Here is a 21,143-nt window from a genome sequence, read left to right on the forward strand (position 1 = left end):
AGTTTCCACTTGCCTATTCACCCCCTCTAGGCAACTTTCAATTGGTATCAGAGCCTGATCCTCGTTCTAACGCTTAATCGCGTGAGGAAAAGATCATGTCGGGGGGGGGGGACTAAGAAACGAAAGTACTTCTAAGCTTGAAAAAGTTGAGGTTGCCTCGACTTCATCTTTTGGTGCAGATGTTGATCCTAGGGCAATAGACCTTGCCATGAGAATCGCTGAAAGGATGTTCCTCAAAATGAAGGAAGATGAGGCGAAGAACAAGATTGAAGAAGAAGAAAATGATCGATGGAGACCAAACGACGAATCCACCTCTTCACAAGGTTCGTCTTTCAAATCCACTTCTCATATGTGCTTTGTCGCTAATGGGAGTGATAGTGAAAGCGAAAGTGAGGATGAGGACGAACATGAAAGTGATAGTGAAGATGAAAATGATCTTCAAAAATTCTTCGCTCAACTAAGCAAGAAGAACTGGATGAGCTTGCTCAAACTCATGAAAAGAGCGGAAGAACAAAAGGAAATGCTTCATAAGCAAGAAGATATCCTCATCGAAAATATCAAAGACTTAGAGAAGTTGACCAAACAGCGTGAGAAGCTAAAGTGCTCTCATGATGATTTGGTCCAAAGGTATGAAAAGATTTCAATTGAGCAAACTAGTACTTCAAATGCTTTATATTGTGTTGCTCGATTAGAAAAAGGAAATACTATGCTCAAGAACACGATAGAAAAGCTAAACGTTGAAAATCTAGCTTTGCAAGAAAAACATGATATGCTTGTGTGCTCTCATAATAAATTTATGGATTCACATATCATGTTAGAAATGGCTCATGAGGTTGTGTTAACTAATTTGAAATCATACCAACCTCACATATGCACATGTACTCAAATAGAAACTATATTATCATGTGCTAACAAATGTTGCTCTCAAGAAAGCCAATCTTCCATTGAGCTAGAATTTTCAGGAAAAAGTAATGTTTCCTATGCAAAAGAAAACAATGAGCTCAAGGAAGAAAATGAGAGGCTAAAAAGGAGCTTGACTCAATTGAAGGGAAACTGTCATGCTCAACCTTCTCAAGATAACCGTGATAATATAGTGAAAAGGTTGAGAAGGGGACAACAGTAGCATGCACAAAATCCCTTCAAAAGAATACCAAGCTTTCCAAGAAGGACATGAGCAAGACTCAAGGTGAGAAAATTAATGCTCATATTATTTGCTCTAACAATGTACCTATGTGCTTCAACAAAGAAAGATCAAAGGGAAGCGATAGGAGGTGCTATGGATGCAAGGAGAAGGGTCATGAAATTGGTTTATGCCCCCGCATGAAGAACCAAGACCTTGCACGATCAAGAAAGTTGACCATCAAGAAAGATGAAAGCAAAAGGCAAATGCATTGCAAGGACAAGCACCGCATTTGCTACAATCATCGTGAAATAGGTCATCTATTCAAGGTTTGTCCAAAGGGTAAAACTCCTAAGCCTAACCTATAAATACATTCAAATATACTTAGGAGACCTAAATTTGACTCTTGTGCTAGAAAGGTAATTAGTTCACCTAAACTAGCACAAAGGCCATTTGGGTGCCTAAGTCCTTATTGGCTAACCTTGATGGACCCATCATGCGATGGGTACAAAAATATGTTTGAAGGAACTTGTAGGTACCCAAAGATGATATGAAGCTTTGGGGTGCTTGAGCGGTTGAACTCAATTCTTATCTCAAGCTATCAATCTTACATTGTCTATCCTTTAAGATTGACCCAAAAATGAATCGAGTTGTTATATCACTAACTTCATATTCATCTCTAGCAAGAACTTGTGTTGTAGGGAATAAGGATTAACCTTTGTGGCAATCAAGCAAAAGGCCTACAACCAAGTGATATCCAAAGGGTGGTAACAATTAATTCTTAAGAGCACATTACTTTTAATTAGTATATTCCTTTGTGTCTTTTGTAGCCACATAGGAAAAATGAAGCACTTGAGAATGAACTTAAAAGATTTCACCTTGCCTTGGAAAAGATCCATTATATGGTAGACTGCAAGTTTATATGTTTATATTGTGACAATCTACATGCTTTAAATTGGTTGTATGTATCTTGTGGCATATTTCAAATGAATTATCGTATTATTGCCATGACCGAGACATAAAGAGGATTATCCCATGTTCTTAAATGAATAGAGTGCTAAGTAAGAAATTCAAATTCTTAAAGCACTTACCAAAAGGGGAATTCTCTATACGCCTAGAGTTGTGAGACTAATGTTTTTATCTAAGTGATTTATGTAGTTTCACAACATGAGAATGTGTTTCCCAAATGGAGTGTGCCATTCAACATTCAAAGAAGATCGAACCAATACTATGTGATGTACTCATTCTTGTTTAAATTGGTTTTGAGTCTTCTACATTAATCACTCACCATGCTATGAATTAAACTTGCCATGTAAACTTAATTAAATAATCATGCTATTTTCACCATGTTTAAGTCAGTGTCATGCATGATGCTCGTAAGGGTAATTTAGTTCATATCATGAGATTTCGGTATTTTAGGAACCTTCTTGTCATTCATACTAGAGGTTGCTAAATAGGAAACTATTGCTTGTGTTTCTAATGCAATTTCTTTTAAGCTATTTCATGAAATTCATAAGTAGAGATTGTGCTCTTTCAATTGGTAAAATCACAAGCATTAAAGGTTAATCTTCACCTAAAATAAAGATTAGGAATGCTCAAGGCAAAGGTATGGAACTAATTGTTTCATTTGGTATGTGATAAATAATAGTTCCTTTCAAGTGACATTCTTTCTGTCGGTACCCTGGAACAGGGGTACCCCTTACTACAGTATGAAGGTGCGGTACCCGCGCGTCTATCTCTAGACGCGTGATAAACGGCACCCGACCCCACCACATGGACGACTCCGGGGCCGCCTCGTGACCAGAGAAGGTAGCATATACCATGATATCCTCAGTGGATTCGGACCCCCATGAGAAAGTCCCGGACCCCAGCATACACAGTCCGGACCTCCGGGTATGGCCCAGGACCTCCACATTCCCCCGGATGAGACTCGGACCCCTCTAAGTGAGGTCCGGGCCACTCACGGCAAGGTCCCGGGACGGAGAATACCCTGGTATAGGTCAAGGACGTACAAGGGTCCGGTACTGACATGTGTCCAGGTTTTACCCTGTGCGCTTGCGCTCCCCGCTCAGGCGGAGACCCGATGCTGCCACGTGGCTTGTTGCCCGTGACGTAAGCCAGCGGGCGGAGCCTCACGTAGGCCTCTGGGCCGCGCGGTCTCTGCATTTATTGCAGAAAGGACGTGCCGCCTATCCACCCTACTGACAACCGATGTGCCGCCTCAGCATTTATTGTGACCTGTCCACTCAACTGGCAGGCGGCGACCAGGCCACCCTGCAGGCAGCGTGCCTGTCCAATTAGACAGCGGGCAGTACGCCCATACTGCCGCGCGTGCCATGGTCATCATGACTTGTACGTTGCCAGGGAAGCTTTTGCTGCACGCCAATGCTACACAAGCAGCGGATATCGGGGCACAGGGGGATTGCACAAGGTGACTGGCATTAGTTGCTCCGGGTGTTCCATCCGTTATGTCCCTGGGCCCACATGTCGGGGTTCAGCGTCTTTGTACGTGCCCCTTGAGCTATAAAAGGGAGGGCACGCGATGGACAGAGACAAGGACACTTAGACCTAGCTCAGGCTTACAAGTTCATACAAGCTCAATATATTACACAGTGGAGTAGGGTGTTACGCTCCGGCGGCCCGAACCACTCTAAACTCTTGTGTGTTCTTGCGCCTTTCCCACTTTCCAACTAACAAGCAAAACGCTTAAGCCCCCTCCTCATCTTAGGATTTAGGGCGGGTGCACTCCGCCACCCGGCCGGAGAATTCCCTCTCCGACATTTGGCGTGCCAGGTAGGGGGCTTGGCTTTAGGTTTTCGCTTATTTTCCTGCTCGACGCCATGGTCCACATTGTCGAGCACCATGATTCTTTGCCCGAGGACTTCCTGGTGGAGGAAGAAGCTGCTTCTTCCACGCCACGGGCTACTAACCTCCCGGCGCCTGGTGCCGCTGCTGTGCACTCTGCATGACAGCACACTCCTACGCAGACGACCAGAGAATCTAGGGCTGCGCCTGGGGCGCTGTCTGCGGCGAGAGAATTGTTGCGCCACCCCCTAGCTCCACGGCCTTGCCAGGGGCCATGAAGCAGTGGCGTGATGACGTCGACCGCCTGCTCAGCATGGCGCACTCTAGCTCTACCAGACCTAGGCCTCGGTCATCCCGGCGCCAACATGAGGTGTCGGCGTCTGTGCGCTCGCCCTCGATGAGGGTCGCGCCAACTGAGGACCTGCGGGCAGAACTCAACCGCAGGCGTGCAGGCGAGGATGCCCGCATCTCCCTGGAGAGGGCACGTGAGCGCCGACAGAACGTCGAGGGTCGCAACCTCGACTGCGACTTCACTGCGGTTGCACCGCAGACCCCAGTGGGCACCCGGTTCCAGGCGAGTGCCCCCTTGGCCGGTGTGGGCTACGCTGCACTCGCAGATCATCTCCGCGCAACGACCTGGCTATCCAAGTTCCGGCCACTCCTGCCGGAAAAATACGACGGTACGTCCGACCCGTCGGAATTCTTGCAGGTGTACGTCACCGCCATTACGGCAGCGGGTGGGGACACTACCGTGATGGCGACATATTTTCATGTTGCCTTGTCTATGCCTGCCGAGACTTGGCTCATGAACCTTACCCCAGGATCAATCTACTTCTGGGAAGAGCTCTGCGCACGGTTCAAGGCGAACTTCGCCAGCGCTTATCAACAACATGGCGTGGAAGCTCACCTCCACGCAGTGAGGCAGGAGCCTGGAGAAACTCTCCGGGCCTTCATCTCCCGCTTCACCAAGGTACGGGGCACCATACCTCGTATATCAGATGCTTCCATCATCACGGCCTTCTGCCAGGGAGTACGTGATGAAAAGATGTTGGAGAAGTTAGCCACACACGACGTGGAGACTGTCTCCACTCTCTTCACTCTGGCAGACAAGTGCGCCAGAGCAGCCGAGGGCCGTGCATGGCACTCAGCGCCACAAACCGAAGTCGACCAGATGGGAGGCACCAGAGCCATCTCCCAGGACGGCAAAAAGAAGAAGAAGAAGAACCGCGTCCATGAGAAGCCGCAGTCTGCCGCTCCGATTGTTGCAGTCGCGACTGGGGGCCGGGGCGAGCACAATAAGCGTCCCGGGCCACAGGGAGGCAACAACGGCTCATGCCCAGTGCATCCCAACACTCGCCACAACGCCTTGGAATGCCGCGAGATCATCAAGCTCGCGAAACACGTCAGCAAGCGACGCGAGCAGTCGTCCAAGGACGGCTCCCCGCCCCATCTCCGGCCTGGTAAGGAGAGGGTCGACGACGACGAAGTGGTCGCGGGAGAGCGAGAACTCGGGTATCAATCACCTGAGGGGGACCTCAAGGACATCTTCACTGGAGATTCTGACTCCAGGGATGACAGCGATCGCCGCAAGAAGCTGTACGTCATGTACGGCGGGAGCTGGGAACTCACCTCCCGCAGGAACGTCAAATCCCTGCGCTGTGAGGTCCTGTCGGCAACTCCAGGGGTCCCGAAGGCTGCCCCACATCAACGATGAAGAAGCACCACCATCTCCTTCGGGGCATTCGACTGCCCCGACTGTCGGTGTTTTGGGTCCGACCGCACACCCGGGGTTGCCCCTCAAGGTGTTTTTAGGAGTAGGACGGTGTCGACGACTGTAGCAAAATGGTTTGTGCCAATCGCATGAGGAACAGTGGACAAGGTTTACAGGTTCGGGCCGCTTAGAGATGCGTAACACCCTACGTCCTGGTGAGTATGCTTGGTGAATGTGGTTACAAGAGAGCTCTCTGGATTGAGAATACAGAGAGTTGACGTGAGTGGCTAAGTAATAGAGTCGATTGTTCTGAAAGGGTGCCCCCTAGGCCTTATATACTCGACCGTGGGGCAATACATGTGGATATGATAACAACAAGTAGCTAAAAGATAGTGAACCTCTTGAGTTTATCCCTGCGTAACCCTCGCCGACTTATCCTCGCATGGCTCCGTTGCATGGGGGCTCCAGCGCGGGAAAGTCGGATCTTTGTTGCGGTCACTCGCTCGACGCTGTGGGCCGTCCGGGTTTGCACCAATCCGGCCTCATGTCGATCTGCTTTGATGGTTGCTTCTCCCCAGGCCCACGAAAGAATGACCTTACGATTTATTGGGCCCTCGGGCCTTTCGTGAGGTCTTTTACTCTTTTAGTGGACCCGGGGGATATCTATCCCCCACAAGCCCCTGATCTTTGGGTTAATTTAGAGATAATCAGCCCAAAGATCCCAGGTCCAGCTTGCAGGTGATTTGAAGAAAATGACTTCTTATTGTCTTCTCCTGCTTTGATCATTCGTAGACCGAAACCTTGTTTCGTGCTTGTGCCTTAGAGGTCGGCATTTCAGTTTGTAAGATTCTGAACTTCATTGGGTGCACCGGAGGTGCACCCAATGGGTGTAGCCCCCGAGCTTCGAGTAGATTTTAGAAAATAATCTACTCGAAGGTCTTCCCCAGAAATTATTTCCCTTTGTGCTCCTGCGTTTTGGTTGAGAGCTGGCCTTTTAATCTTGTTCCACGCTCTTTTAGAAGTCGACACTATCTTGGCTTGGAATGATAATCCATGGGGTGCACCGGAGGTGCACCCAATGGGTGTAGCCCCCGACCTTCAAATGGATTTTTGTGGATAATCCATTCGAAGGTCTTCCTTTTGTGTCTATTTGCTGAAAATTATTCTCTCTTGTTTGTAGAAATCGGCATAAAGCTATTCGCATTATGCTTTGGAGGTCAGCATTATGTCATCAATATTTTGCTTCAGAGGTCAGCATATGTTTTGTCTTTAGCAGCCGAGTTCGTAATCCATCCATATCTTGCTAGGTAGTGCAATTTATTTGCTCTGCGATTGATTGGACGTTTGATGGACGTTCTCTGTCTAGTCTTCACATCGCTTCTGTCGGTCATATTTTGTACTTCACTGGCTATATTTGGCTTTCCTCTGATCCTTACTGATATCTCATTTTTGTCTTGAGGTATTCACTGCGTGCCCTGCACAGATGTGACCATTTTGAAAAATATACTGATAATTCCTGGGCGTCCCCCCCAATGGGTGTGGGCAAGGGACGGCTTGGTGCGCTGAGTGTTTTAGCCGGCTGCTTCTGAGTAGTAATGTGATGTGACGGCGGGTGTAATCATATCCTCCGCGCTGTTGACTGGAGTCCCAATGGGTGTTGTGTTGCGTGAAACGGCGTCAGCCGCCTGACGTGTCTTCAGACGGGTTGAAGTGCTTATTGAATGCTTTGCGACTGTTCAGTGACCGCGGTTGGAGGTGAGCGGTTGCCTTCTTCTTCTATAAATAGTGCCTTTGCCTCTCTGGTTATTTCACATCTCTTGCTATTCTCCGCTGCTTGCTTTCTTCCTCTCCTTGTATTTCCACCATGGGCAAGAACAACAAACGCAAGCGCGAGCCGACTCCTCCGCCAGAGGATTTTGGTGACTCGGAATACTCAGAGGAGGAGTTCTCCTCTGAGTCCGAGGGGTCTCCGGCTCCCGTCTCTCCCCCAGCGTCATCCGATGACTTGGACGACTCTCAGGGGATTGCCGCGGAGGTCTGGACGTACATCCGGGCCGTCGAGCGCTCCGGGCTCGAGGGCTCGGATGAGTCAGAGTACTCCTCGGATGAGGAGGACTCGGACGGCGGCGGCGAGGACGAGGATGACGACGACGACGGCGGCGGCGACGACGACGATGACGGCGGCAGCAGGGGCAGCAACGGCGGCAACAGGGGCGGCAACGGCGGCAGCAGCAGGGGCAGCAGCGGCGGCGGCAGCAGCAAGGGCAGCAACAAGGCCAGTGGCTAAATGCCACTGGTTTTTAGATATTAGTATAGATTAGAAGTAGTATAGTGAAATAATGTAGTAGTATTAGTAGTGTAGAGTAGTATAGTGTAGCGTTGTAGTAGTAGTAGTAGGGGAGTATCAACTCATAATGAGTTGATTTGTAAGTATTGTTACTTCCCTTAATGAAAAATGACTGTCTCCTCCTGCGCCAATTACTTTTGCTTCATAGTAAATTGATCTCTTGTTTTGTGAAGTTGATTCATTCGGAATGGTATTTAAATAACTCGGGCATCATACTGATGCTTTTAGGAATAGCCTCCGAGTAACTTGTAGATGGTGTCGGCGCTTTAGAGGTAACGCTGAGCAACTGAAAACTGTATCAGTGTTTTAGAAGCAACGCCGGGTGATTGGGAAGCGACGTCGGCATTTTAGAGGTAATGCCGAGCGACTTGAGACGGTGCCAGAGGGCGATTTCAGCGTTTTAGATGTAACACCGAGCCACTGAGAGGCGATGTCGGTGTTTTAGAGGCAACGCCGAGCGACTGAACACTGTATCAGCGTTTTAGAGGCAACGCCGAGTGATTGGAAAGCGATGTCAGCATTTTAGAGGTAACGCCGAGCGACTGAACGCGAAGTCGGCGTTTTGGAGGCAACGCCGACCGACTGGAAAGCGACGTTGGCATTTTTAGAGGTAATGCCGGGCGACTGAACACGAAATCGGCGTTTTGGAGGCAACGCCGAGTGATAGCAGGCTGCGCGAGCCAATTTGAGGACGATGGCCGAGTGATGAGGTGGCGCACCGGTGTTCTGGAGATAACTGCCGGGTTTCCACGTGGCATGCTGGGATTTTGGAAATAACCGCCGGGTGATGACTGGGCACTTTTTGAAACGGTATCTGGCTCGAGAATATCCCATAAGAGCTACGCTTTTAGCCGCCTTTGCTTTCCGTGCCCTAGTTCTTGCTTTTTCGCTTCCGAATCCTCTCCGCCATTCGCCTTCCGCTCTGCTCGCTGTTAGAATCGAGATGGCACCCAAGAGGAAGACCGCGAGCTCGTCTGCTGTGGTAATTCCTCCAATCGACCCCAACAGCCAGTTGCCTTTCGCAGGTAACCACATGTCCATTATTTCTGAAACTGAACTTCTCCACCTCGTATCTATCGGGGTTCTTCCTTCGCGAGAACTCTGTTCTTGGCGGATTTGCCATGGGTTTACTGTTCCGACAGAGGACACCCATGAGTCCGTTGTTTACGCCCCTTTTCTTCTCCGCGGCCTCGGCCTTCCCATCTCTCCCTTTTTCCGCGGCCTCCTTGATTTCTACCATATTAACTTGACCCATTTGAACCCCAATTCAATCCTGCAAATCTCCATTTTTGTTCACTTATGCGAAGCTTTTCTTGGCGTGCTGCCACATTTCGGTTTATGGAAATACTTGTATCATTGTCGCCCTGGGATGGCCGGGGGACAACATCAGTTGGTCGGGGGTGCCAGCTTGGAGATGCGTCGCGGGAGGAAAACTGAATATCTCGAGATCCCTCTCAAGGACAGTATTAAGGGATGGCGCCTAGAGTCGTTCATAGTTGAGAATTATGGGAATTCTCTCCCCTCCCGGTCGGGAAGACAGCCGGACGTTCGCACCCCAAGCTGGACCGAGTCTCCCACAGATCAGGAGGTAGCTGAGGCAAGTGTGTTGCTAGCTGAAGTTGGACTGCTGAAAGAGAGGGGTCTAACTGCTGAAGCTGTGGTTACTGACTTTGTTTTCAAGAATATTCAGCCACTGAAAGACAGGGCCTATCCAGCTTATCTGTACCGAGGGCTAGCCGACTCAACTCGGGTTACCAATAGGAGAATTCCTTCTGCAGACTTGGTGAGCCGACTTGAAATGATCCTCAGGGGCAGGGTGTCAAATGTTGGTGCTCCAGTGGCGTACTCGGCCTGGAACCTGCCTCCTCCCAAAGCCTTCACCCTTTTTGTGTCGAATCCACCTGTTACTGATGGCTGTTTGGGCCTTAGAGTGCGACCCTCTGCTGAAGAAGTTAGTGCTTTGGTTGCTTCGCTTGGGGAGATTCCTGATGACGAACGGCAGGTCCATTTTGAGGTGCCCCTGAACCCTAGTGATGCAGATATAAACGCTATGCTCGATTTGCTGGCTGAGGATTCTTCCGATGCTGCTCCTGCTGGGGCGTTGGCAGTGGTGCCCCTCCCAGAGGTTGATACGACCTTGGATGCTCAGAAACCTATCAGTACTCGCCCAAGGCGCCCTTGCCGAGCCAATCAGCCTAATCCTTCTGCTGATGAGCAGAAGAAGAAAAGAAGACGCCTCCGGCGAGTATCCAGCTTTGATCAGGACGCTGGTACCTCGGTTCCTGCTACTGAAGAAGTGCCTGCGACTGGACTTATTGATGCTGACCCCAATGGGTGTACCCAATCTGCTGCTGATCCCAATGTGGGTGCTCCATCTGTTGCTGATCCCAATGGGGGTGCTGCTTGTGCTGCCAATGTGGATGATGAGGAGGAAGAAAATGAAGCTCCTTTGACTCGGAAAAACAATCGGCAGTTCATCGCCAGCGGTGGAAGTAGTGGAGTTCCCTCTCCTGCTTTGTCTGCCCTCATTGGGCTGCAAGAACTGTCCCTAGCCAACTTTGATCAGACTCTTGAAGATATGGTCCCAAAAGACTTGTTATCGGAGCCAGTGGGTGATGGTACAATGGAGGCTTGCGTTGACGTGCCTGATGCTGGGTTGAGGTCATCCCGTGCCTCGTCGACCTTAGAGCGCGATCTCGAGGGTCGGGAAGCTGACTTGGATTGTCCTGGTCCTATGGAAGTGGCTGAGGGCCCGTCAACCTTAGAGGTGGTTACTGCGGAGAGCTTGGACCTCAAGAATGGTGCTGACACATGCCCAGCCCCCGAGGATGTCGCCGGGGATGACTTAGCTCGGGTGAAGAGTGTAAGCCACTGCCCAGCCCCCGAGGGTGCTACCGGGGATGATCCGGCTCAAGTGGGCAGTGCCAAGTATGACCCATCCCCCGAGGGTGCCCAAGCAGGGTCTCCTTCCTGTACTTCCATGGACGTTCACGCGGGATCTCCTCCACACTCTGGCTATATGGTGGTAGCCTAAACTTTGGATCAGGGAGTCGCTTTAGAGGGCAGCGTCCCTGCTGACCGAGTGTTGGGCTCTGTTGAAGGTACTAAGCTGATCTCTGCTGGTTCGTTGCAAGCTGCTTCGGGTGGTGGCCTTACGCCTGCTTATCAACCGATCTCCCCTGATTTGGGGATCCCTTCGTTCTTTTCCAACCTCCAGGTACCGTGATGTGTTTTAGCTTGATTTTCACATTGTATAAACTGCTGTCATCACCCTCATCTGTTTTCCTCATCAGGCTTTGGTGGATGGGATGGCCAGCCAGCTGATATTGTAGGGTGCTTCCGTCCCAGAAGTGGCTTCGTCTCTTGCATGTTGGAATCCAGTGTCACTTCAACATCGCGTCTCTGAATTGGAGGCAACCAACGCTGGTTAGTGCCCTTTTTGCTTCCCTTTGCCTTTGCTGTGGACTGTTTTACCTTCTGACCCCGTTTTGTTTGATTATCTCTTGCTAGGAATGACTCGGCAGATTTCAATTTTTGAGGAAAAACACTCTCGAGATCAGGCTGAATGGGTCCAGCGGTGCGCTGACTTCGAGGAGAAGTACTCTCAGAGCCAAACTGAACTGGGTCAGGTCTCCGCTGCCTTGGATGATGCCAATGCCCTGAGTTCTTCTCTTCATGCTCAGCTCAATTCTGAAAAGGTAATTTACAAGACTGTGCCTTGCCTTGCTGTGTTCATATTACTTGCTTGGTTTTTGAAGGAGTTGATTTTTGCTTGCAGGAAGAAAAGCGTATCCTTGCTGCTTCTCGTGACAATCTTGACAGATTGTATCGTGATTCTAGCAACTCGCTGACCATCTTGGAGAGGAGTCACCGCTTTACAATGGAGGAATTGGATAATCAACGTTGTAAGCTGCAGGAATCCGCGGATGAAGTGACCCGCCTCAAGCAGTTGATATCAGCAAAGGATGCCACCATTAAAGAACTCCGAGCTTCCAAGAGATCCATTGCCCAAGAGTTAGAGACTGCTCGACTAGCTGCTAAAGTTGCCGAAGAAACTTCTGTTACTCTCAAAGCCCAGCGCGACAAAGCCATGGACAAGGCTATTCGGGCGGGACGAATCTTAATGAGGAGACCCGGCGTGGTTGTTCCTGAAGACATAAGGGCTGACGTGAATGCTGCCCCCGATTCCTCGAGTCGCCCTTCTTCGTCGGTCGCCCATGAGAAAGACATTGCGAAATAGAGAAACATTTTGCGTGCTTTGAGCGCGCGGTTAGCATGATCGAGTATTTGTTAGAGGACATCAGTTCAGCATTCGCATGATATAATTACTCTCTTATTGTATCAGAATTCATCAGTTCGTAAATTTGCAGTAATGAAACGACACACGATGATTATGAGATTTGTTTGCGGGATATAGAAGTCATCCCCTGAATAGCATAGGCATGAGCATGTTGCACCGCCTTAAGTCGTTGCCGACTTAAGTCGATTGCTCCGTTAGTAGGGCATAGTGGTCACCCCGAGTTAAGTAAGCATGAGCATGTTGCACCGCCTTAAGTCGTTGCCGACTTAAGTCGATTGCTCCGTTAGTAGGGCATAGTGGTCACCCCGAGTTAAGTAAGCATGAGCATGTTGCACTGCCTTAAGTCGTTGCCGACTTAAGTCGATTGCTCCGTTAGTAGGGCATAGTGGTCACCCCGAGTTAAGTAAGCGTGAGCATGTTGCACCGCCTTAAGTCGTTGCCGACTTAAATCGATTGCTCCGTTAGTAGGGCGTAGTGGTCACCCCGAGTTAAGTAAACGTGAGCATGTTGCACCGCCTTAAGTCGTTGCCGACTTAAGTCGATTGCTCCGTTAGTAGGGCATAGTGGTCACCCCGAGTTAAGTAAGCGTGAGCATGTTGCACCGCCTTAAGTCGTTGCCGACTTAAATCGATTGCTCTGTTAGTAGGGCGTAGTGGTCACCCCGAGTTAAGTAAACGTGAGCATGTTGCACCGCCTTAAGTCGTTGCCGACTTAAGTCGATTGCTCCGTTAGTAGGGCATAGTGGTCACCCCGAGTTAAGTAAGCGTGAGCATGTTGCACCGCCTTAAGTTGTTGCCGACTTAAGTCAATTGCTCCGTTAGTAGGGCATAGTGGTCACCCCGAGTTAAGTAAGAATGCAAGTCAATCGTAAACGAACTGAGTATCTTTGAAACCTCTTTTTTATTGATGACATATTTCCACTTTACAGAGTACATTGTCGTCCCAGCAGTTTTGAAATACAGCTAGGGATAAAACTTTCTGAGGTGTTCTATGTTCCAGGAGTTCCCAACTTCTGTGCCATCCATCTGAGTGAGGCGATACGATCTGGGCCGAGTGACTTCTGCTACCATGAAGGGTCCTTCCCATAAGGGTGATAACTTGTGTCGTCCCCCCCGTTAGAATTCGGCGGAGGACGAGATCCCCTACTGAGAAGAATCGTTGTCGCACAGCCTTGTCGTGATAGCGCCTTAGAGTCTGCTGATACCGTGCTGATTGGATTACCGCGTTTAGCCGTTCTTCTTCAAGTACATCAATGTCCTCCAGCCTGGTGGCCTCAGCTTCTGCTATGCTTTCGAAGATCAACCTTGGTGCCCCGAACTTGAGATCAGCGGGTAGCACTGCCTCCGACCCATAGACCATGAAGAAAGGAGTGTTTCCATGCAGGGCTCGGCTAGGTTGGGTTCTTAGGCTCCAAACGACATAGGGCAATTCCCTTATCCACTTTCCTGCGAATTTTTCATTCTTATCGAAGACCTTTTTCTTGAGTGCCTCCAATATCATTCCGTTGGCTCGCTCAACCTACCCGTTGGCTCTTGGATGTGCTACAGATGCATACTTGATCTGAATGCTCTTTTGCTCGCAGAAGTCGAAGAATTCTGAACTTGTGAAGTTGGATCCTAAGTCAATTATGATGCTGTTTGGTATCCCGAATCTGAATATTATGTCTTGTACGAATTCCACGGCCTTAGCAGAGGTTAAAGAGGCAATGGGCTTGAACTCTATCCATTTAGTGAATTTGTCAATCGCCACCAATACATGAGTGTATCCCCCTTGAGCTTTCTTGAAAGGTCCAATCATATCCAGTCCCCAGCATGCGAAAGGCCAAGTCACTGGTATGGTCTGCAATTGCTGTGCTAGCATGTGTTGTTGCTTTGACAAGTATTGGCAAGCTTCGCACCTCTGAACTAACTCGGTTGCATCGTTCTTCGCTGTTGGCCAATAGAATCCTGACCTGAAGACCTTCCCGACCAGTGTTCTGGAGGCTGCATGTATTCCACATTGCCCAGCATGGACCTCCTCCAGAAGTTGCTTCCCAGTGGACGGGAGAATACACTTCATGAGGACTCCTGATGCACCCCTTCTGTATAATGTCTCCCCAATGAGTGTATAGTGAGCCGACTGTCTGGCAACGCGCTCTGCCGAGTTCTTGTCGTCTGGTTCTTCTTCATTCTTTATATACTTAATGATCGGCCTTCTCCAGTCATCAGAATCTGATTCGGGTTGATCTATGATGTTGCACTCTTCTGCTTGATCCATTGAGATACTCGGCTGTAGTATTTCTTGCACAAAGACTCCGGGTGGGACCTGAGTTCGACTGGATCCTAGCTTGGACAGTACATCGGCTGCTGTGTTCCGATCTCTTTCTACGTGATGAAATTCCAGACCTTCGAATTTATCTTCCAGCTTTCGGACGGCAGTGCAGTATTTTCCCATTGAATCGCTTGAACAATCCCACTCTTTGTTTATTTGGCTGATGACTACCAGAGAGTCTCCATATACCATCAATCTCTTGACGCCCAATGATATGGCGATGTTCAATCCATGAATCAGAGCTTCATACTCGGCTGCATTGTTGGAGGCCGGAAATAGCAACTGGAGGGCGTACTTGAGGTGTTCGCCTCCAGGTGCGGTGAAGAGAATCCCTGCTCCTGCTCCCTGCAGCTTCAGCGAGCCATCAAAATACATTCGCCATACTTCTGCAGTCTCTGGGTTATCTGGTACTTGCTGTTCAGTCCATTCTGATATGAAATCAACCAGTGCTTGAGTTTTGATGGCAGTGCGGGGTCGGAACTCGATGTCATGAGATCCCAGCTCACAAGCCCACTTGGCTATTCGGCCAATGGCCTCCTTGTTGTGAAGAATATCACCTATCGGAAAACCAGTGACTACTATGACTTTGTGGTCATCAAAGTAGTGACGTAGCTTGCGGGCAGTTAGAAGTACTGCATATAATAGCTTCTGAACTTGAGGATACTTTTTCTTTGAGGGGCCCAGAACTTCACTGATGAAGTAAACAGGATGTTGCACTGGGTAGGCATGTCCTTCTTCTACTCGCTCGACTACCAACGCGGTGCTTACCACGTGAGTCGTGCAAGAGATATACAGTAGCAAATCTTCAGCCGGTTGAGTTGACGTAGCTCGCCGGGGTGGCTTCAATACTGGTGGTGTTGTCAAGAATTTTTTCAGTGCATCTAGAGCTTCCTGTGCTTCTGAAGTCCATTGAAACTTATCCACCTTTTTGAGTAGCTTGTAAAATGACAAACCTTTTTCTCCCAGCCTGGATATAAATCTGCTCAGAGCTGCCATACATCCAGTAAGTTGCTGAACCTTCTTTTGTGATCGAGGTGCTTCCATCTTCATGATAGCTTCAATCTTTTCTGGATTAGCCTCAATTCCCCGGTGGCTGACGATAAACCCGAGTAACTTTCCAGCTGGTACCCCAAAAACACATTTTTTAGGATTAAGCTTCCATCTATACCGTCTCAGACTGTTGAAAACCAGCTGTAAGTCTTCGATGAAATCCTCCGAATTCTCCGTTTTGATTACCACATCATCTACGTAGGCCTCCACACGCTTGCCCCAGTGATCGGCTAAGCATGTTTGAATGGCTCTCTGATAGGTCGCTCCAGCGTTTTTGAGGCCGAACGACATGGAGGTATAACATAAAGCACCAAACGGAGTGATGAACGCTGTTTTTTCCTCGTCTTCCTTCGCCAAACTAATCTGATGATACCCGGAATAGAAATCTAAGAAAGACAGCACAGAACATCCAGCGGTGGAGTCCACCACCTGATCTATCCTCGGGAGCCCGAAGGGATCCTTCGGACAGTGTTTGTTGAGATCAGTATAGTCGACGCACATGCGCCAATCCACTTTATTCTTTTTTAGTACAAGAACAGGGTTGGCTAACCACTCGGGGTGTAACACTTCTCTAATAAATCCGGCCACGACCAAGCGAGCTAACTCGGCGCGAATGGCTTCTCTTTTGTCGGGCGTGAAGCGACGTAGCTTTTGCCGAATCGGCCTCGCCTGGGGGTAGACCTTCAGTTTGTGCTCGACCAGTTCTCTTGGGACTCCCGGCATATCCGCAGGTTGCCATGCGAATACGTCTCAGTTATCTTGCAGGAACTGGACGAGCGCGCTTTCCTATTTGTCGTCCAAGCTAGAGCTGATGATGGCAGTCTTGCGCTCATCAGCGAACCCCAGGTTGATCCTCTTGGTTTCTTCAGTCGGCCGCATAGAGGTCGCGGCCTGAGCTTTGTTTGCCGGTGCTGCAAGGTCCTCTTCAGGCTTAGAGTTCGCCAGTGTCGAAGGAACCGCTGACGGCTTGGTGGTGAGGGCTGCTTGAATGGCCACTCGGAAACACTCTGCGGCGCCTTGGAAGTCGGCGCGCACAGTTATGATTCCTTGCGGTCCTGGCATCTTCAGTATCATATACGTGTAATGAGGGATGGCCATGAATTTGGCCAGTCCCGGCCTCCCGATGATGGCGTTGTACCCGCAGTCGAAGTTCGCCACTTCGAACCTCAGGAACTAGGTTCTGTAGTTCTCCGGAGTTCTGAAGGTGACTGGCATGTAGATGTGGCCCAGCGAGTATTCCCCTTCCGTCGGCACGATGCCGAAGAAAGGAGTGTCCGACTCGTGGAGCTCTTTGAGGCGAACTCCCAAGCCTTGGAGTGTCCGGGGGAAGGTGACGTTGATGCTGCTCCCCCCATCCACTAGCACCTTCTTTACCCGGCTCTCTCGAATCACCGGATCGACGAGGAGCGGGTATTTGCCTGGATGGTCGAAGTTGAGCCATTGATCCTCCCGAGTGAAAGTGATCGGGTTCTCCGACCACCGGTATGGGGCGGGAGGACCGGTGGTCGCCACCAGTATCTGGCGGTCGTTGAGCTTTTGTTGTCTTTTGTTCTCCTGCGACCCATGTCCGCCGAAGATGACGTTGACCTCCCTGTCGACGCGTGAGAAAGCTCCTCCTCCTCCCTCCTCCTGCTGATGAGGTTGTCGTGGTTCATCTGGTCCTCCCCTTGGCGGAGGAGGAGGTAGAGGTTGGAAGGGTCGCCCGTGTCCGACGGAATGCTTGAAGTCCCGACAATTTCGAAGAGTGTGGCGCATGTCCTTGTGGTACGGGCACTGGGCGTCGAGGATGTCGTCCAGCGTGCGCTCGCCTCCGCGAGGTCCTCCTCGGGCGCGAGAGGCAGGTGGTCCGGCGGCGTGTACTTCTTCGCGAGGCCTCTTCTCCCAGCGTTTGTCGGGCGGCTGGTTCGCGTTGCGCCGTGGTGCTGCTGGTGCGGGCTTTGCTCCTCCGATGAGGTCCTGGGCTCGCTCGTCGGTGGTGATGTAGAGGTCGGCTTCCCGGAACAGTTCCTCGGAAGTAGTCGGCGCCTTCTGTAGTATAGCTCAGACGAAAGCTGAGTCGTTGGATCCTCTGTAGAAGTCCTCGATCACGGCCGCCTCCGTAACCTCGGGGATACGATTTCTCATGGTCTGGAACTTTTGAGGTACGACCGAAGAGTCTCATCCCCCCGGCGCTTGATGGATTTGAGGTCCCATGGTTGCGCCGGCTTGTCGGAGAGGGACTGGAAGTTGGCGGTGAAGCGTCGACTGAAGTCCCCCCAGTCGTCGATGCAGTGTCGGGGTAGATGTCGCAGCCATTGCAGCGCGTCTTGCCCAAGGACGATGGGTAAATACGCGGTCATCACGTCTTCGGACGCCCCGGCAGCTCGAGCAGCGGTGGTGTAGACGGCTAGCCAACCCCCTGGATCCTGCTTAGGTTCATATTTGTCGACATTGGATACCTTGAAGTTGGGAGGCCATTGAATGGCCCTAAGGCGCGGAGTAAGAGCGGATACTCCGCACGTGTCCTCCTGTCGTCGGGGACGATGTCTGTCCCGGGGAGGGGAGTTGTGGTTGTGGTTCCTCGACCGTCCCCGGTTGGTACCGCCAGTTGAGGCCGTTGCCGACTCAGTTCTGGTGGCCTGGCTCTGAGCCGGGATGCCATGATCCCTGTCGTACTCTTCCCGACGGCGAATCTCGTTCTCATGCCGCCGTTCGCGCGAAGCATTGATGGAGCTTCGCGCATCTCGGCGACTGTTGATGGCGTGTCGTAGATCGTTCGGCGGGTGAGCAAGCGGTAGAAGATGGTTGGCTGCCTGGGTGAACAGGCGTCGGTAGCCCTCAGCGTCGGGAGTCCGAGGAAGTCCATCAGCTATCCGAGCTAGTACCCCTCCGACTTCGCTCGGCGTGTTCATGGCTCGGGCGAAGTCGGGATTCAGGTTGCGCCCGAAGAATGGATTCTCCCGGCGTTGCCTTGCATCTTGCTCGGCTTGTTCCTGAGCCCGTCGGCGATCACGTCGTCGGGAGTTCCTTCGTTCTCTGAAGACGCGTTCTTCCGGAGTTTCTCCTATCTCCGAGACCTCGTCTCGCGAAACAGGCTGCTCCGGATCCCGTTCTCCGGCTGCGTGATGTCGTCGAACGTTCCTGCGCCGATTCCTCCGTCGGCGGGATTCTCGTTGAGGCGGTTCTTCTCCGGGTGCGGTCGGCTCGTCGTCGGAGACGGTAGGCGACTCCACTCTCCCGATGAAGAGGACGTCGGGGTAGAATGGTGCTGCTGTCGTGGCGACTTTCTTTCCGTTCTCCTTTGAGGCCGGAGGAACGGAAATAACAACTTGCTTCTCCCTGGTCTCCTTCCTCGCGATCCGTGTCCATTCTTTTGTCGGGGAAGTAGACAGCGGAGTTTTCCGGGTCAGCGAGCCCTCGGCCCCTGACTTTCCGGAGACGATCTTTTTCCGAGGAGCTGGAGGTTGCGCTTCTCCGGCATTTTCGGAGTTCGTTGGAGGAGACTTCTTTTTCGGCGGATCCGCGATACGGTGTAGAATTCCCTCTTCATCCGCTACAGATGAGATTGTTCCGAAGCAGAATACGGATCGGGGGCGCAGGGTGATCTTGCTGTAGAAGGTGACGGCCATTGAGATAGCTTGGATCGTCGACACACCCCCTACCTGGCGCGCCAGCTGTCGGTGTTTTGGGTCCGACCGCACACCCGGGGTTGCCCCTCAAGGTGTTTTTAGGAGTAGGACGGTGTCGACGACTGTAGCAAAATGGTTCGTGCCAATCGCACGAGGAACAGTGGACAAGGTTTACAGGTTCGGGCCGCTTAGAGATGCGTAACACCCTACGTCCTGGTGAGTATGCTTGGTGAATGTGGTTACAAGAGAGCTCTCTGGATTGAGAATACAGAGAGTTGACGTGGGTGGCTAAGTAATAGAGTCGATTGTTCTGAAAGGGTGCCCCCTAGGCCTTATATACTCGACCGTGGGGCAATACATGTGGATATGATAACAACAAGTAGCTAAAAGATAGTGAACCTCTTGAGTTTATCCCTGCGTAACCCTCGCCGACTTATCCTCGCATGGCTCCGTTGCATGGGGGCTCCAGCGCGGGAAAGTCGGATCTTTGTTGCGGTCACTCGCTCGAAGCTGTGGGCCGTCCGGGTTTGCACCAATCCGGCCTCATGTCGATCTGCTTTGCTGGTTGCTTCTCCCCAGGCCCACGAAAGAATGACCTTACGATTTATTGGGCCCTCGGGCCTTTCGTGAGGTCTTTTACTCTTTTAGTGGACCCGGGGGATATCTATCCCCCACACCGACAACATGGCAGGGGCCGGCATACTGCCACTCATCACCGCCCCTGTCATCGCCAACATGTGGCTGCACGATGTGTTGATTGACGGCGGGGCAGGCCTCAACGTCATCAGCCATGCTGCGTTCAAGCAACTGCAAATCCCGGGGTCCCGTTTGGGACCCTCACGCCCATTCTACGGAGTGGGACCACAACTGGTGTATCCCCTGGGGAGCATCGCACTCCCGGTTACATTCGAGACTGAGGAGAACTTCCGCACGGAGAACGTCGTGTTCAACGTCGCGGAGGTCAACCTCCCCTTTAACGCCATCATTGGCAGGACGGCCCTGTACCGGTTCATGGCCATTGCCCATTACGAGTATTTGGTCCTCAAGATGCCATCCCCGACTAGGGTCCTCACCGTGCGGGGTGACCGTGCCGCCGCACTTGCGGCCGTAGAGAAGCTGCACGCCCTGGCGGCAGAGACTGCTCGCCCGGACGACGGAGGGAGGAACCCCTTAGCCTCCGGTACCAAGGCGCTCCCCAAAGCGCCAAAAGTACAACCATTTGGAGCGGATGGTGTCCCCGTCAAAGGCATCCGGCTCGCTGCGGATTCCACCCATACCACTCGCATTGCAGGTGATCTGGACAAGAAATAGGAACTTGCGCTCGTCGCCTTCCTCCAGGCAAATACCGACGTGTTTTCGCATGGGAGCCATCACAGATGCTTGAGATCCCCAGGTAGGTGATCGAGCACCATCTGAAGATCAACCCGGACGCCAGGCCAGTGAGTCAGAAGCCTCGCATGTAGTCTGTTGAGCGGTAGGACTTCATCCGAAAGGAGGTCCGAAAGCTGCTAGACGCTGGCTTCATCAAAGAGGTTCATCACCCAATATGGCTGGCCAACCCAGTCATCGTCCCCAAGGCGAATGGGAAGCTTCGGATGTGCATCGACTACACCAGCCTGAATAAGGCCTGTCCCAAGGACCCGTATCCACTTCCACGTATAGACCAAATCATGGATTCTACGTCCGGGTGCGACCTATTGTCATTCTTAGACGCTTACTCTGGTTTCCATCAAATCTAGACGTCTAGGGAAGATAGGAAGCATACCGCTTTTGTAACAGTGGACGGGCTTTACTGCTATGTTGTTATGTTGTACGGTCTGAAAAATGCCTTGCCTACATTTGTGCGGGTGATGAGTAAGACTTTTGGGGACCTGATCAGGGACAAGGTGGAA

This window comes from Zea mays, chromosome 7, assembly GCF_902167145.1.
Source record: "Zea mays cultivar B73 chromosome 7, Zm-B73-REFERENCE-NAM-5.0, whole genome shotgun sequence".
In the NCBI taxonomy this organism is placed as follows: Eukaryota; Viridiplantae; Streptophyta; class Magnoliopsida; order Poales; family Poaceae; genus Zea; species Zea mays.